Below are 12436 nucleotides of genomic sequence, written 5' to 3' on the forward strand. Positions count from 1 at the left end.
CCAAGGTCAAAAAACCTCTTTATATTTAGGAGCGACAAGCACTTTTGGGTGTAAATGGAGCATATTCTACAAAGGGCTATGTGTCAGATGGAAGGAAACAGAGACATAGCAAGGGCAGATGCAGGATTATAGAGTGGTGGGGGGGTTCCAAATGCAAAGCAAACAGTTCACCTCTCCAGGCTTCTCCATAGCAACCAAACTCACCAGCCTCCCTATTCCAGTGGTCCTGGGTCCCACTGATAGTGGCCCTGGATAAGACTGTAAAATAATGGCATGTTTAAATGATAGCTCAGACAGCAAATATAACCAGACAAGGACAGACCTGAACACCAGACGGGCCAGATTTACATTTTGCCATCCTAGGCCTTTCTGTGCCACCTTCCCTTCCGCTTGATTGTCCGTGCTCCTACCAAAATAATAATTAACATAATAATTGTTTATGATGTTAACAATAAATTAATAATGCTCACATTTTGCCCATATTAGCATATTAGAAATGAATACATTATTTACATTATTCACATTTAAACATTGTGTACCTACATGTGCATGTATATCTATATATACATCCGGAGAAAAGTCAGTATATCTGGCTGAAAATGTCATTGGGTTTCTGTCACTGTCACAACGTGCAGTATGTATGGTTGTTTTCATAAATAAATCTTAATTTTTTATTTCTTTCAGTTTTTTGTTTTTCAACACTTGTGCTGGTTTTTGTCACTGTTTGGACATATGGATGTTGAGCATTATTATCATGAACTTTGCAAAGTGGAATTTCAGTTACTGCTAAGTATTGAGTGCTTCCTCCATTTTTGATTTTGCTATATCTATATATACACACACATATATATATATATATATATATATATATATATATATATATATATATATATATATAGGCAAAAATCATGTATATTCATAATTTAATACATTTTCTTTAAATCTCAGATCTGTCATAGAGAAGAATGATCTCTCTGTCTCCTAGTGGAGTCCTCCAGATGACTGGATCCTTGTCTTCATGAGTCATTTTAGGGTATCTTACTGATGTCGCCACAGCAGCAGGGGCAGATAGCCAGGGACTGTGCTTTCTTGGTTATGAGCTGGTCTGAATTACATAGAGAATCCTCCTGATTAGCTGACAATGACTGTGAATCTATGATGGTGGTGTTACGATTCCTATTAAACTCAGGAAGCGGCCATGGAAGAATACTACAAATGTCTTTATTGCAGCAAAATATATAAGCAAGGGTTCAGTTCAATGAACATGCAGGTTTTCATAAACACGTATAACTCCCAACATAAACATGAACAGGTGTGGCAGGAAGATAGACAGAAATAACAGGTTCCACAGAATGCCAATTCCAGGGTGCAAAAGTCTGTCCAGGAAGCAAACAGAGTCCAGGCAAAGTAACTGACACAAGCAAATAATCAAGGTCCAGAAGTCAGGCCGAAAGGTCAGGGCAACAGGCAAAACAGCGTGGTCCAAGGTACAGGCAAATGATTCAAGGTCTCAGGCAAGCAGGCAAGGTCCAAGGTACAGGCAAATGATTCAGGGTCTCAGGCAAGCAGGCAAGGTCCAAGGTACAGGCAGGGGTCATACACAGAAGTTCAGTCCAGCAGGTATATATCAAATAACACAGGAGCAGAGCAGGTTAGCAGCAGCCAGGAACAAACGGGATGAACTGCACAGAGCACAGCTTGAGGCAGGTATTTAAAGCAGTGTGACAGGTGCAGTTCTAATTAGGCCTCAGGCAAGAAGATTAACTCCTTTAGTCATGATGAAGAGTTAGGAACAGAACAGCAGCACCTCTGGTGGTATAATGTACTGCTGCTAGATACAAAACACAGGAAGAGTTGTAACAGGTGGTGACTTTATCAGGGGGAGGGAGATGCTCATCACAGACTCTGATTACTGATTAATAAAGAATCGGAACTCCAGCACATATCTATAACTGCAGGATTTCCAATTGGTGATTGGACAGTCATGCAACCATAATGAAAGGAGGATTCATTCCCTGTTACCCCCGATTCGAGCACAGAAGGGGATTCTGGGTAATGGGAATTTTCCTCTGAGAGAGTACCTGCATGGGAAATTCAGGTGAAAAAGAGGAAAAGTCCCTCTAATAGAGGACACTTGGGAAGTGAGAGAGCAGTCACACCTGTAACTTAAAAAATAAAGGTTTGAAGGGTGGGAGAGACATTACACACACTTCTCTTTATCTGAAACAAAAGATAAGCATTAGTGAGATATAGATAACATAAACAATATATTGAAATTGAAACTTATTTTAAGCCACTTTTTCACAGCTATCACAGTTTTACAGTTTTGACAGTTCTAAAGCCCATGTAACTGCTTGTCCATAACCTTATGCGCTGATGCTGTACCATGCCTGAGTTCTCGGTATAAGATTAACCTTACAATTAACTTCAAGCTCCTAATCCTAACCTTCAAAGTCCTTACAAGGGGGCATGGCCTGGACATCCAATATGGCAGTTGCATCTCCCTACAGCTCCAACTTATTCCCTGCCGATTTGGCCTTCTTAGTATCCCACACCTACCATCAATCTCCTCACCCTAACCCCACTTTTACCCTATCTGAGAGCTCTCTATTGAGCTGTTTCCCTGGCTACCTGGCTCTCTGCTTCAGTTGGAGATTACTCTGTGCTGACGCAGCATCCTACTCTGGTTGAGCCACCATTCACTACCACCCTGGACATGCGATTCGAAGGGTGAGACATTCCAGCTTCCACCTGCCGTCCAAAGTAGCTCTGCATTGACCAAACTGACCAGATCTTCCCAGCGCTACCTTCTCAAGGAGCTCTCAGCCAACAGAAGATCCTAGTAACGCTCTCCTCATACACTAGACCACAAAGCCTTCAGTCTCCTGCAGAAGAATGCCGCCATATTATTCTGGTGAGGCAGTTCGGTGTCTTCCCTCACAGAGTGTGCTGCCTCCATTACACACCAGCTTTGTGGTGCAAATATTTTTCTACCCATCTGGAAACTGTGGGCGAGTCCCTGTCACGGAGAATCTATATTGATTTCCTATGTAACTGCTTGTATTAGCTACCCTCACCCATGGGCCTTATCCCAGGCATTACACTGCTGTAACATAGCCTTGACCAGCACAGTTTAGACTATTTAGAGGACTTCCATCCCCTCACATGGTCCTCTATTGTGCCTCCCTGCCATGCTACCTCAGTGGAATATGCTATATGTGATTGCCACTCGCTTTTCTGAGGAGAGTGACTCCATTTTGAGACTTGCATTATCTCTTTGTTGACATTTGGTAATACCAATTTATTTGGATGTCCTATGGTTGTGTAGACCATTTCTACCACCTTCTGGTCCCCTTCTTCGAAACCCACAACATACTACACTGAATTGCTGTATCAGCACTTAGACACATTTGTCTTATCCCTACAACTTAATATTGGATTTACCACTTTCTGCTACATATACCATCCACACAAACTCCCTCCCATGCCGCAACAGGAGTCACTTCTATATATACTTCTGTATGCTGTCAGTCATGCTCCCCATATCTTAACCTACACTAACTCATGGAAATGGGATAACATTTTGTAGTCTTGATAGAACATACTCGTCTACACAACCCTGTTTGCTTATTTATTGGAGGACCATTTATCCTGTAATTTGGTAGACCACCTGCCTACCTATGGCTCTAGTACAAAAAAAACACTCAGCTGCGAAATCCCAGTATGTTTTCCAGGAGTAGGAAAACTGGACCACCTTCACCTCATGTTTAGGACTCTCTTGGTCATGACTCAGACTCAGAAAGCCCACAACTGACCATGGTTGAAATTGCGAAATAAGTAAAAGCCACCATCCAATCAGAATTCTGAGCTTTGGTTTCGGAGCTGAGGTCTGAAATACCATCACTTGGCTCTCAAACTGATTCTCTCGAAAAAAAGACTGATGAGATTTGTGCCTTCTAAGCTCCTTTCATTCTGAATTGGACACTCTTGGGGAATAATTTGAGGATCAAAAATACTGCTCCCACCACAACAATCTTAGAATAGCATATACAGAGGAAGTTCCCATCTACTTGGATGGTCTCTACAAATCACTGGTCCCAGACTTGTATGACTTTTTGTTGGACCGTGCACCCTTCGACCTAAGCCTCAACCAACCTTGCCTCTGTGTGATGTGATGTGCACTCACTCTACTACACTGTGAAAGATAAAATCCTCCTTGCATCACGCAACCTAAAAGCTATCTCTCTTTGGGACTAACCCTATTATCTTTCAGGACCCTTTGCCCACCACTTTAAAGAAGCAAAGATATCTTTCGGAAGTTACAAAATTTCTTAGATTCTTGAATAGCCGTTACCGGTGAAGATTTGAACTCTTCCAGGAAATGTCCTCCACATGCAGAGTGGTCTTTGACTTCTTCGGTCACTCACTGACCTTCATTGACTCCTAGACAGAAAAGTCATTTCACTATTTTACTTGTTCCTCCACAGATTGCTTATTATACACTTGTGTTTGGCTGCCCCATGAGACACCTGTGAGAAATATCTGTATATTCGTCTATCATTTTTGAAATTTTGTGGCCTCTGCATTACCGATGCCAAACTACAACCAACATGTTAATGTCGCCTGCTAAATGCACTTGGCCTATCCATATGGCCTTCCCCATGTCTCCCTGCGGTTACTGCTCATGGCAGGGGTTCTCCCAATTTTTTGGAAGTTCATTTTTCTCACCTTCTTAAGTTCTCTTTATACTGTTGGGGACCACGCCCCTTCTCCTTTATCTTTGTTAAAGGAAGAGTGTGTGAGATCCTCACCTGCTAGAACAGCTTTGCATTACGTTCACCTTTAGCAGCCAATTTTCTATGGAATTTGTTACATTCCATAGTGCTTGGTTTACCCCAGGACTTAAGCTTGGGCAGTAGCAGTTGGTTGTTGATCTAACACTTGCCCAGTGGAGAGGACAGAATACAGTAGGAGGTAATGAGCAACCAGAACTCTGAGCCAGACAAGCAAGGTTTAATGTGGAATAATCTGGCACTTGCTTGGTGGAGTGGATAGCACATAGTAACAAGTAGTGAGCAACTAGACTGCAAGTAGCAGAACATTGAGCCAGACAGGGAAGGGATAATGTAGAATAGTCTGCCACTTGCCGGTGGAGTGGACAGCACTCATTAACAGGTGGTGAGCAAGTGGCAGAACTCTGAGCTAGACAGGCAAGGGTTAATGTGGAGTACAGACAAGCCTGAAGTCAGGGCAGATAGAGATATAGGTGCAGTTCCGTTTAACAAGCCAAAAGATCATGAGTGGGGAAGATACAGACAGACAGTATCAGGTCACTGGACCAAACAGGAACTATCACCAGCATGGAGAGGTAACAGGAAACGGTTTATAAAGCCAGCAAACCAATCAAAAGTTGTTGAACGATTAGCTGTATGGCTGCACAGCTAATGCTTCCAGAGTATGAAATAATGCTGGTTGCTATAAACATAACAACTGACTGAGGCTGCAGAAATTATCCTGTCTCTTAACATATGGTTGCAACAGCAATTGCGCATCTGATGCTTCCAGAGTGTGAAGCAATAATAAGAGAAACTGCAGAAACTATCCTAATTTTTAATACCCTTAAGTAATTTCTCATGCACCATCATGCTCTCCAGCTCCTGCTGTTATTGCGCCAACACATTACCAACTTAATTTACTTGGATGTCTGAACCACCTCTCTCATTTCCAGTACTAATGTTGTACCATTTGCTCTTTGCCTGGACTTGCTTCCCTACCATAGACTTGTCTTCCTCTCTCATCTTTCCTTTTTTCTTTTTGAAGTCATTGCTTTTTACACTCTTCCTTGGTACTCAGATCCTCCCTGACTTCTAAAATCCTTTCTTTGTTGATGGCCTTAACTCTCCCGCTAAACGCACAATGGCTCTTCAACATTTTAAACGCTAATCTGTAGATATCGTTCTCCTCCAGGGGACATTTTATTTTTAAGTCTCTTATCAACAATTGATCTGTAATACCTACCCCCAAACTTACACAGCCATCCTTATAAATAATAAACTGCCATTTGCACTTGATACCATACTAGTGGACTCCCAAGGGAGATTTATTGTCATAGTAGGATCTATAGGATTGACTAAGTTCACAATTGCCTCAGTGCATGCCCCTAATGTGAGAGAGAGTACCTTTTGCACTGAATTTATCGACCAACTATCCCCACTAGCTCAGAGTAACATCGTCGTGGGTGATGACCTTAACGCGTCAATAAATCCCAGGACCAATCACTCCACCGTGTCTTCCTCCCCTACTCTTCACTCTCGTGAATCCAATAGCATTCCCTCATTGCTTTAATCACATGATCTCCTTGATCCATATAGATTTAATCCTCATTAATTGTTTAACTACACAAAACCTAGTTCATTCAGTCATATCTCTAGTTACATGGTGTGATCACACTTTCATCATGATTGAAGCCAGTCCACATAGTCTCCCCTCTTCCCCTCCAAAGTGACATTTAGACAAAACCCTTTTTCTCAAACAAGAACATATCACATCTGTTTCATCCATTCAAGCGTTTGTCTCTCTCAACTCCTTGCCAGATATATCTCCATCAGTCCTCTGGGCGGCTCATAAGGCGACCATTCGTGGCATATTTATTAGTCTTTCTTCTGCCAAGAAAATGGCCGAAAAGAAACACATCGCAGAGTTAGAGACACAAATTCCATCCCTTACCATGTTACACCAATGATTCCCAAATCGTAAAATGCATCTTAAACTTGTCGCACTTTAACTCTATTTTTCACGGTTCTAAGTTTGGTTCAATCATCACCTACTCAGAAATTATAGTGATACCCAAACCTGGCCGGAACCTCCACTGCTGTAGTGGTCACTGACCCATTTCCTTTTTGAATGTAGATCTTAAATTGTTTGCTAATAGATTGAATCATGTGACTACTTCCTTGTACAGCAAGATCAGGTGAGTTTTACCCCTGGCCACCAAGCCTCAGATAATACCAGGTTCACTATAGATTTGATTCATTTATCCAATACATGTATGCTCTGAAAAAGCATTTGACAGGGTGGGTTGGCCCTATATGCTATAGACCCTTGTAGCAATGGGCATGAGAGATCCTTTTCTCAGAGTCACTGCGTCTCTTTACTTTAACGCTATGGCCAGTGGTTTTACATCCTCTATTGACATAAAAAATGGAACTCAACAAGGCTGCCCGCTCTCCACTTTAATCTTTGCTCTTATAATAGAACCCCTCGCTATCAAACTCTGACAAAACCCCAACATCTCCGGTATACGAGCAGGCCCCTAGGAACTTATATTCATATGCGGACAACATTCTTATGTCCATCACCAATCACCTTTTCTCCCTTCTGAACCTGCTTAAAGATATATCCCTAGTCTGTGACCTGTCTAATTATACAATGAATGCCTCTAAGTCTAAAATCCTAGATCTGAATCTTTTCCCTTATACATCTTAAGATTTTCTTTGATTTTAAATGGCAGCCCCCAAATGTTTAAAGCTTGGGAATCTACATCATCAGAACTTACAAGCAACTTTATACAGCTCATTTCCCCACTCTATTGGAAAATATTAAGTCGGATCTCACTAAGTGGGACAAGCTCACAATATCTTCGACAGGCAGAATTGCATCGCTTAAGATTAATATTTTTCCCCACTTTTAATATCTCTTTCAGACTGTCCCCCTTAAGGTGCCTGTGGACACTTTTAAAATACTCCAACAACTGGCCACCATACTTCATAAACCTATCCAAGAGAGCGGCCTGGGTGTTCCCCATTTTCTTAAATATTACCGAGCCACTCACCTCACTCCGGGCATCCTCCTACACTCACCTCCCAACGCGAGGGTTTGGGTTGACACTGCAGCCGGTATATCCAACTTTAAAAGCCCTGAACTCTTTTATGGTTAAACCCTCCACACAGACTGCCCGTATTGCCCCTCTCCCCCTGAACACAAAGGTCCTCATCCAGAGGTCTCATTTTTACTTTCTAGCTCTCATATTACAATATAAACAACCCCCTAAAGACCCGCATGAACACAAATGGAAGAAGGACATTGCTTGACCCTGAGGATTGGGAAAATAAGTCCCCGTCTGGATAGAAACACAGTGCTTTATCTTCAATATCATATCCTTATCATCCTTGATTCTTTATCTTATTCCTTACTACCCAGCTGTGGCCCAGATATCCCTAAACACATACAGAAACTGATCAGAATATTCTCAGTGCCATGAAATGTCAGATTGCCCTATCCTGGAAGAACCCAGAACCACTCCTCATCCTTTCCATTATTAATCGGATCTGGCAGGTCTATTGCATGTAATTTATTTTTAGCATCCTTCATCATACCTCCAATAAATTTGTATCTTGTATCTGGAGCTTTTGGACTGAGTTATATGGGGCCGTCCCCTCCTTTACAGGATTAACCTATCTTCTCCGTTCTTTTGTTCTTTATATCTGTTTAGGCAGTGACTTCTATCCTCCCCCTCCCTCCTCATCTTTTCTATACTTCTCCCTCCCTTAATTTCGTTTTTCAATCTCTCACATATCTTTTACTTTGTATATTGCTAAGATGAAAATGCCTGTTATTGTATACTTATTTTGGAGGTGATATATGTTCTCCTTTGTATTTTATCCCTGATATAGCCCCAGTTCATGTTTTCAGGATTTCTTTAATCATGCACAGGTGACAGGTCTATTTGGCTGGGTCAGTGATTATCTTACCTGTTCCACAGACAGAAATCCTCAAAACATGAGCTGTTTGGGGTGCATGAGGACTGGAGTTAAGAAACATTGCTCCACCCTTTCAGCCAGTAATGGGCAACCCCAAACACTTAGGGGGCCACATGGAGCAGCCCTATACCCTTCAATAAGGTCTCACATTACCCATAATCTCCATAATAAATTAAAACATTACAATTAATCACAGAAAGAGACACCTATCTGTAATAACATATCAGCAGGCTACATGGTATAACAAACAAATCTGACAATAAAACACAAAGGAGCTGTGGGTCGTAGGTGAAGACTTGGAGAGCCGCCTGTTGCCTATGATTGCTATAAGCTAGCAGGAGCAGGGTCCTCTCTACCCTTTGTCTCATGTCTGCACCTCCTTCATCAGCCTCTTTACTGTATTATATGTGAATTGTATTTTGTATGATTTGTCATTCTGACTGTCCGATGCTGCAGAGTTTTGTGGTGCCTTACAAATAAATGATGATGATTGACTGGATTCCAAAATGTTCTCTGCATGGATATGTCTGCCAAATTGTTGGTCATTTTAACATATTAGAAATTAATACATTATTTACATTATAAACATTTAAGCATAGCGTACTATACAGATATATCAGCATTGTCAATAATCTGAGTCATAATTTAATACATTTTGTTCATATATCTAACAAACATTTCCAGGATACGCATTTATCTCACTCAAGACACTACAAAAACTTTAATTCATGCATCACTCATTATCTTGGCATTGATTCTTGCAATGCCTCTTTATTGGTCTTCTCCTAACCAGACTTTCACCCCTGCAATCTATTTAGAATGCAGCGGCAAGACTAATTTTACACGCAAAACATTCTTCTACTGCTGTTTTGCTGTCAGTTCCTACATTGGTTGTCTGTACCTGACTAACTTCATTCTTCTACCTACATTATGTAGGCAGAAGAATGAAGAATGAAGTCTACATATAAGGCCATAAACAAAACTGCACCAACATACTTCGCTTTGCTTCAAGATCTACATCTGTCATCCACATCCCCGGTTACAGGACTATTCTCGAACTGTGGAATGTTCTCCCTCGCATAACAAGACTTTCCTCTAGCCTCTAAACCTTCAAGCATTCCCTGAAAACTCATTTCTTCAGGCAAGCTTATCAAATTCCCAAACTACCCTCTCAACCTCCCTAGGCTACTCTATCCAATTACCACCCATCTACACAGTTCACAGAAAACTCTCTATTCATACTAACCTTCCGACACCAAACCAACATCGCTGTGTGACTGGATCACATTGTTCCACTAAGCACTTTTTCCTCTTGCAATCTGGCTGGAGCAATATGCAATATGTGACACTTAACCTCCTGTATCAAATTCCTGTTATACTGTAGATTATAAGTTTGCGAGCAGAGCCCTTTCATCTCTCTCTCTGTCTGTGTTAATGTCCAGTCTTTTTTTATCAATGTGTTTGTTCTCAATTGTAAAGAACTATGGAATATGTAGGCGCTATGTAAATAAACATTAGTAAATAATAATATCCAGAATAACACTGTTATTTTTGTAAGGCTCTAACTATATATTTTAGTGTCCTGAGATTCCAGCAAAATTGGCACCTACACAGCAGAAACTGAATGTGCTGTTCTCTTCTTACAGCCTTGAATACCTGGCGGTGCTGCTGGTATATTAAGCTCAGATGCTGTGTGTTCGGATCTTGGAATACTGAGGATGTATCTGGAAAAGGGTTAAATACTATTCACCTTCTAGGAAGTTGAGCATTAAGTGGTCCCCTCAACCAGCCCAACATTAAATCAATAGCAACCACACTAATAATTAGACATCTCTCCCTCCAACCATCCCAATATTAAATGAATATTGATTATGGTTAATAAATAGGCCTGCTTTTCCCCCAACCATTCCCAAAATTAAATGAATATCATTCATAATTTGATAAATATGTCTTTCCCCCACCCCCACAAGCCCTGACATTAAATGAATACACCTACGTTTATTAATAAGGCATTCTTGCCCCTAAATCAGCCCAAAAATTGAATTAGTAGCATTCATAGTTAGTAAATAGACCTATTGGCCCCAAATAGCCAGACATGAAATTATTAGCATTCTCAGTTTATAAATAGACCTTCTCCCCCAACCAGCCATGACATTAAAAGATTAGTATTCCCATTTCATAAATAGCCCTATTTCCCCCAACCAGTCTCAATATCAAGTTATCCCTCCCCCAATAAGCCCCAACATCAATTTATTACCCCCTTATTTAATTGCATGAATAGCCCTCACATTACATTAATTCCCCCACACAGACTCCCATATGTATTAACACTCAAAGTAGCAGCTCTGACTGTCATTGTCAGTACTCACTAACACATTGAGAGTTGCTTTGAGCCACTGCTCAGTCACATCTGAGCCAGCGCCTCTTCAACTTTGCATCCTGGATGGTGGCAGATATTGCATCACCCTGGTTATGGCCCTGTATCTATGCACCAAACAACTGTGCAGGGGCACAATTCCATGTAACAACCCATTCTATCCTGGGAAGAAGAGGACTGAGCTAGTCCTGGATGGTAAGTATGAGGATCTCTAGAGATACGTACCAGGGGGCATACACCTACACAACCTCACAGATGGACAAGGGGCCAAACACAGCAGATATTACATAGTGCACAGTTGATTGCAGCTCTGCAGGAACACAAACATATATATATCAAAATGCTTTAGTTGATTGGACTAAGAAACATGTCTTCAATTTGAGCATTAAAGATTTTTATTTACTGATTTAGTATTGATTTAACATAAGCCTATTCCCTCTCTCCAATAGTATAATATCCTGGCCATTTTATCAATCTCTTAGGTTATGTCCACACAGAAAATGTCAAATGCTGCAGCTAAATGTCATGGTATCATGCTCTCTCTTTGCCGTCAAATACAAACAGATAAATTATCAAAGTATTTGACATTATCTCTAGATCGGAGTTAACTAACCTATGGTCCATCAATTGTTGTGGAGCAGCAAGTCCAAGTGCACCCCAATTTCAATTAAATATTTAGGCTTAAAATGAGCAAGAAATAAGCACTAAGAAATGTATTTAATGTGCTACAGAGTATGTTGGCACTATATAACTAAATATTAATGATATTAATTTACCCATTATGTAATATAGTATTTCAACCAGTTGATCGTGCACTGATTTGTAAACTATTTTAAGGCAAGTAATATATGCACCATAAACTTTCTGAGTGTTTTTGGTATTAATTTATCTGTGTTCTTATTACGTATATAATATATATACGTATATACGTCAATATATAAATCGTGTAATATATTGTAGTTGTGATTAGCAAAATTGCTAAGTTGGAATTTCGGACTATTTTCATCTGTTTCAATATAATTTCTCTTTGTAATACATAGAGTCTAACTTGCTTCTGTTGGTCGGGCAGTGAAGCATACAAAGAGTTACCGTTTACATTGCAGAGTCAATCCAACAATACGTTTGTACAGAGACCTGTAATGCTGTAAGAGGGGGGAAAAGAAAATTACACATTTTCCAATACAGAAAATTCTTTGATTTCCCCCCAGAAATAATGATGTCATGAAAATTGCAGTGCAGTGTGAATTGACAGTGGCATCTGTTGTGTTAGGAAGAAATATTGTTGCTTTGCTTCCTCTGC

Source organism: Mixophyes fleayi, chromosome 6, assembly GCF_038048845.1.
Source record: "Mixophyes fleayi isolate aMixFle1 chromosome 6, aMixFle1.hap1, whole genome shotgun sequence".
Taxonomy (NCBI): Eukaryota; Metazoa; Chordata; class Amphibia; order Anura; family Limnodynastidae; genus Mixophyes; species Mixophyes fleayi.